This window comes from Notothenia rossii, assembly GCF_949606895.1.
Source record: "Notothenia rossii genome assembly, chromosome: 3".
NCBI lineage: Eukaryota > Metazoa > Chordata > Actinopteri > Perciformes > Nototheniidae > Notothenia > Notothenia rossii.
The window spans coordinates 18,149,507-18,156,624 of NC_136901.1; positions in this window are offsets into that span (position 1 = coordinate 18,149,507).

The following is a 7,118-nucleotide window of genomic DNA, read 5'->3' on the forward strand; positions in this document are numbered from 1 at the left end:
TAGCTGTGGTGTGAACACATTTGTTGTTCAGCGTTTCTTTTTGTGCTCTCAGGCTCAGAACATGCATCCCTCGCAAGCAAAATCCTCAATCCCCGCTAAAGTGAAACCAAATCCTATTCCATTTTCCACAGCTCAACATGCTGTGAGTGTGTACTCTTCAATGAGGAGGATCACTTGCCACAGAACAGTACACCGCTGACAGGCCTTGTGTTCCTGCCATTCAAGGCGCCACAGCAGAACACTGCTTTAACCTAGATCGCCATCTAGTGATCGGTTTCAGCACCACTTCTCCATCAACCTCAAAATACATGCATTTCTTCTCAGATCTAAGAAGTGCTCACTATCAGCAGAGTGTCTGTCTGGGGTTTTAGGGATGTTATGTTATAGTCTAATAAAGCCTAATCGCTTTCATTATTTGCATTTTTAGAAATGATTTGATCCCAAGGCATACATAACAAAAATCAGTAAAAGCTCAAATTGATATTATCTTGTCAGATCGTACCACCTGGTCATTATTAATGTTTTGTGTTCTATAATTGACTTATTTTCCCATCTTTCATCAACTTCGTTTGTGATTCTCATGGTTATTTTCTCCCCTCCATATATTTCATTTACTAGATTCTTCCAATGTGAGAACACAAAGTTATTATCTTGTTGTCTTTTTTAAATCAGTTTCAAAGCGTGCTCTTTCTCAAAGCTTCATTTATCTTCTGGTGAAAAGTTGAATAGATGACTGAGGATCAATATGTTCCCTTTGCTTCTGGTGACAGTTAGATTACTAACTTCCAGGAAAGGTTTTCTAGGAAATGAACAATGGAAGTTACAACTTGCATTCCACCATGAAATGTCTCCACTTCCCGTTAGTTTGTTTTTTCATTTTTTGGAATGCAATTAGTGCCTTTATCTTGAAATATCTTCCATGATTGCAACCTTATTTTTGTCCTTTTGTCAATGCAATTCTGAATGTACCAGACACTGCAGCTTTGTTCATGTCCTCAATGTCTTGTATCTTTTTGAACGCACCGTATAAAGCCACTGTTTAAAGTATTGTTAGAAATAAAAAAACATATATTTAGTTTTTGCTCTTGTGTTATGTTTCTCCTGTCTCTTCCACCCTCTGCTAGTTGTTTTTCATTTTAGAAATGCAACCATTTGTTTTAGAGTGCAATTTTGACTGACCAGATACTTTCCAGGTTCTATCATTTTGTCCCTCTTGAACTGTAATTGCAAAATGTTCATAGTTTTAGGGTAGGCACACTTATTTTTGGCATTTTGTCAACGTAATGTGAAATGAACCACATCCTGTAGCTCGTGATGAATCATACTGTTGCAAGATGTTTACAGATATACGGGAGCTTGTTTTTCGGGGTCGTTTTTACTACCTTGCATCTTGACAAATAGCAATCCAGCAATACAATCTTGTATTGTGTTAATGACATGCAGATTTGAATGGACATTTCAATCTATTTGAAATGTTGTCTTTGAATTTAAGTGACAACGTGAAAATCATCAACATGGAGATAATTCTTCAGGCAGTAACACAGTGTGAAGAGAATGTCAGTGAGTTATTTTCAATATGTTTTTATGTATATGAGTAGAAAGGGGGATGTTCGCCCAAGTGTACGTATATATGCCTTAACTGTATTTATGCACATGTGCAGCTATACCTCTGTGTGTGTGTGTGTGTGTGTGTGTGTGTGTGTGTGTGTGTGTGTGTGTGTGTGTGTGTGTGTGTGTGTGTGTGTGTGTGTGTGTGTGTGTGTGTGTGTGTGTGTGTGTGTGTGTGTGTGTGTGTGTGTGTGTGTGTGTGTGTGTGTGTGTGTGTGTGTGTGTGTGTGTGTGTGTGTGTGCAGAGGCCGTGCGCCTCACCTCTCTATAATGAAATCATGCGGGTCAGTGAGGCCGGCATGGATTCGCGCAGGTCACCCAACAGATCGGAACTAAGCTACTTTGACCCAGCCTGGTACTGCATGCCAAACACACACACACACACACACACACACACACACACACACACACACACACACACACACACACACACACACACTCTCAGCTTACAGCACAATGGAACCACTGTACAGAGGACAGGGTGCGTGGTAATGATTAAAAAAAGCACACACACAAACAATTGTTTATTTTCCTCAAAAACTAATAAAACCTATGTCCTTTTAAAGAGGGTTTGATTTATATCTGGGAATTAAATCAACAATAGAAGCGATCAAAGTTGCCGCAGTCTATAAACACTGAAATGCTACATTAGATTACGGAACAGCAAGTTGTGTTTCAGCAGGGTTATTATGGGGAAAGCTTTAATCATTTCTCTTCTATTAGCTGCTGCTTGTATCGCCCAGGGACTTCCATTAGAATTAAATTAAACAGTGGAAATGTAAATATTGACAACATATGCATAATTATTTATTCCATGAGCAACAAGATCAGAAAATTATTGCTACGGCATTGTGTTAATATGAAAACAGAAATATTTGCATTTGCTTTGTAATAAAAATGCAAATGAAATTCCAGAACAAATACTAATAATACAGATAATGATAATAATAATAATAATAATAATAATAATAATAATAATAATAATAATAATAATAATAATGGCAGACAATGTCAAAATTAAAGGAAAGTAAATACAAGGAATTCATCATTTTGGAAATAGAAATGTTCTCCTCTACCGCCACTAGCCATCCACTTATGACCTTTAATATTTCCAACCCAGTCAGGGGTCAAAGGTCAACAACTCCAAGACCCCCCCAACCCCCCCCCCCCCCCCCCCCCCCCACTGAGAGCCGTCTCTTTTCTCTTTTTTCTAAGAGGATAATCAATTACCAGAAGACTGATCTTTGCCGTCATGTCGCTGCTCAGTCCTGCTCCTTCAGATCGTCGAGGTGCCCATACATTTGAATGTGAAACAAGCTCAGCAGCACAGGGTTAAACACGTAATTAGCCACGACAAGTGAATACGAGGAAGAGCGCTATGGTACGCAGGAGACGGGACGCAGCTAGGCGAGGGGGGGGGGGGGGGGGGGGGGGGTGGTGGAGAAGATTTCACATGCAGATATTACAAATGCAATTGTCTTCGGTCTTGAAATTGACTTTTTCATTATTCCGTTTTTTTTACAATAATTAAATATTCCATGCCCTGGGTTTGGTGAAGCTACTGAACCACGCTGAGGATATTTAACCGGGCCTGACAAGATGTTTTAAATAATGTTTATTTATCAATACTAATATAAACTGCCCTAAACTGTCACTCTCCTGTGACCTGCCTGGGAGTTCTCTAGGCTCTGCATCACTAAGTCAAATCAGAGAGTAGAAGAAGGAGAAACTTACAGCAATTACTTTGTTTCCCCCAAGTCCCAAAAAGTCTGTCATCTCGTCTGATTGGCTGATCCACCCCAACTTCCGGTGAAACTCTTCACATCACAGCTTCTGTCCGGAAGAGACAATGACCCAAATGTATAAATGAATGAATGAATGAATACATGAGCAAATACACACAGATGAATTAATACATAAATACATGGACATATTTATTCATAATCTCCATAGCAACAGATTTGCAGGGCCCCGGCAGATTTGAATGGGAAAAATATCATTATACAAACATTAGAGTTCCATCCATTTTCCATTGCCCGTTACTAAATATTAAATATTCTATGTAACATCTGAAAATGTCGATCCCATTCAATATCACGGCGTGATTTGCAAGTCATGCGGCTCCGCCATCCAGGGAGGGGATAAAAGGCAAAGAAGGAAAGAGATGTGCTTCTTTGGAAGTGTGGCCAGAACAAGGCGGGTACAAAGGTAGAGAGGGATTTCAAAAATAAAAAATGAAGGCTTGGACAAACAAACGGATGGACGTCACTGCTTCCAGCTAGCAGGAGCTCCATGGCTTTAATCTGTGTAAGTACTCTTGTTTTCTGCTTGTTACAGTTTCCACACATTTATTCCCACAAACCATTTGCACCGTTGGAACCTTTACCCCAGATTTCCTCATTTCTGGGAAGCTTTGAGCAGCCAATGGACTCAGACACTCCAGCGGTGGAACAATACGCTTCCTTTTGGAATCTTTGAATCCATTTGCATTGGCAACAGGTAGCGGTAGAGCTCAATGGGGGGGGCCCCCTGAAAAAAGTCTGGTTAGAAATTCATCTGCTCCTTCACATCAGAGGTGTTCTCAACAAGGGGGGGGGACAAAGTGGGAGAGTGCTTTTGTTGACAGGCTCCAACAACTTATAGTGATCCTTCATTGCTGCGTTTGATGGACATCTGAGCACCCACTTGTGAAAAGCGTGGGGGATGGTGAGGAGAAGGGTGGCATGAGAGGGAGGAGGGGGGGGGGGGGTGGGGGGGAGCATGGTGTGTCAACACGGGGACTGATGGAGTGTGCGCTAAAGCACTGTATTGAAAAAAAAATAAACAAATCAGAAACAATTAAGTGTGAACTCTCATGGAATATTCATAGGCGAGCAGCCTTTGCGTGACAAGCCATCACGCCACCTCCAGTCCATTTCTTTCATATTCCTCCTCTCCATGTCCTGCACACATGGAGATGTGGCTGCCACTTAAATCAAATTAGTCATTAGCAAATTGAATCAACAATTAGAGCAAAAGAGCTACATGGCATTAGCGTCAGATGTGCCATATTTATCGACCTATCAGAGAACTCTGGAGTAGTTTCTCCTGCGGTCCAACTCCTCTGCGGTGCGTTCAAAGTCAAGGCTGTAGCTCAGGGCAGAAGGCCCCTCCGTCCCTCCTCTGCCAGGGTCACCTAGCATTACTGCAGCTTGAGCACATTGTTGTTTCGTTTGCCAAAATACATTTGTTGCCCCTCTTTCTGCCTCTTCTGGATTATTTGTATCGACATTTCTCACTCCTCTCCAACACAGCTTTTAGTTAGAGGCTGTCAAAAACATTGCTGGCGGAAATGCAAGTATCCTCATTATGCAAATGCCGGGCTTCACTGATGGCATGGTCTGTTTTATAAATGGCATCCCCCTTGTCAGGAGTCAAATTGTATTTGAGTAACTTCAGAGAAATTGTCACAAGATTTCAATTTGCCTCGGCCGCCATGCCACCATCAATTTAGTCAGAACAAATATACACATGTTTGTTCACACAGAGCAACATGATTGTGTTGTTGTGCGGAGCATTTTAACAATCACATGTGATTATATATCAGTGCTGCTCGTGCAAGGTTGTGAAAGAACAAAAAGTTTTGCCGTCGTTAATTAGAGTTTAATGATAAACAGCAGTGTATATTTCTAAATGATTTTCTGCTCATAAGCTCTCCTTGAAGAGAGATGACAGGGCATCCTCCAAGGAGACATTCATAATCATGTTCCATACACACACACATTGGAGTCATCTCCTCCAAGCTGTATGAATAACTGGATAATTGTACATTTATTAACATATCTAATTTGTTACCTTAAAGTCAGAAGTCCTGGCATGCATCACAGCCTAACATAATAATCATGGAATAGTCTACATTTCCTAAATAAACTGAATTGTTACTTTAAAAGAAAACCTTATTTCATTCTCTGAAAAAGTCTGGAAGTTTCTTTAATCCTAAAACATTCTCCGAGTGTTCTTCAAAACGTGATCAATGCGCAAAACAATATGTGTGGAAATGTAAGAGGAGTATAACAGAATGAATGCTGAGCTTGCACTTTAAAACTTCTGAAAACAAATATTGAGTTATGGGATGTCGCACAGCTCCCAGTCTTCAAACAGCCCTGTCAGCATGACTCAATACAAACCTATTTTACAGGATGCAATTTGAAACCAAAGTTCTTTAAAGAGTTTCCTGTCTGAATTAAGGTGAATATCCAAAAGGCATCATGGGCCTTGAGTTTATTTCATTATGGAGTTTATCTAGTTACGTTTATGGCCATTTCCAGGCTGTTAAAGTGCTGATTCCTCTGTCTGCTTCACTCCCATTCCAGCATTGAGTGAAGCTACGTTCAAGTGCCCCCGTATTGGAAAAAAAGCACATCAAAGTGACTCAAACTCTTTTAAATTGGCAAAATACGGCACTATCCTCCATCATACATCTCTGACAGCAAGACAAATAAATGGTGCCTGGCTACTACTGTAGACAAGCCAAGAAAAAATGGAGAGAAACAGAGGAGAAAGCGAGAAAAAACGTCAGGGTCGATTTTAATATTCATGAATTTTCTACCAGCTCAGTTGAGCAGTTTCGATTAAGCATTAATTAGGAGCCAGAGGGGAAACCAAACAAAAATAAGGAGCTGAATGACTAATGAAGGAGATGTGGGGAGACTATTATGGGTGCTACAGGGTGCCAGTGGTGTGGGCGGCTAGACGCACCTCTGCCCACACCAGAGATCACACTCTCAGAGAAACGCTCTCTGGCCATGGAGGAAGAAAACACTCGCTGCTTTCCTGTCAGTAGACAAACCTCACAATTCAAACAAGAGGGGGTTTATGTGTTTGGTTTGCATGGGGAATTCCTACAACCCCTATATTCACAAAACAGTTCCCATACCAGCTGGATAAACTTAAAGAGGTCAAGCTGAAAGCGTTTTTGCAGTACAGTTGTTTTTAATAACTATGCATATGAGAGCAGAGTGTGGTTCCTCCAAACAAAAAGTGGCAAAAGAAAAAGGTTGAGGGTCACATCGATTGGGATCTCATTTTGTGGACTTTGAAAAATGGTTCTATTTAAATTCAGTTTGGGCATGAGGTCTGCGGAGAGGTCACGCTCAGAGCTATACATGCTTCTGCAGACCTGATTCATTCCATCTGTGCAGTTATTGTCCTGAAGAGAGGATCATTTGTTCTGTATCACTTTGTGATACTTATATCTAGTTAGGGTGCATCTTGAAAAGCAAAAATGTTGTGTTTTTTTATTTTAAATTGTGAAAAGAAACCTGTATAGATATACCACATGCTTTCTTTTTTCTGCCACAGCCTCTTTTAAGGGAATGCTGCTTTCTCATCTCCAGGAAAACTGGCGATATTGTGCCTTTTGACATCAAAAACCAAAATATCAATTTTCATCTTCTTCACCATCTTTAACATTGTTTTTGTTTATTTATAAAAAAAAGTGCAGTCAATGTGTTGTAGTCAAATGTAAACAA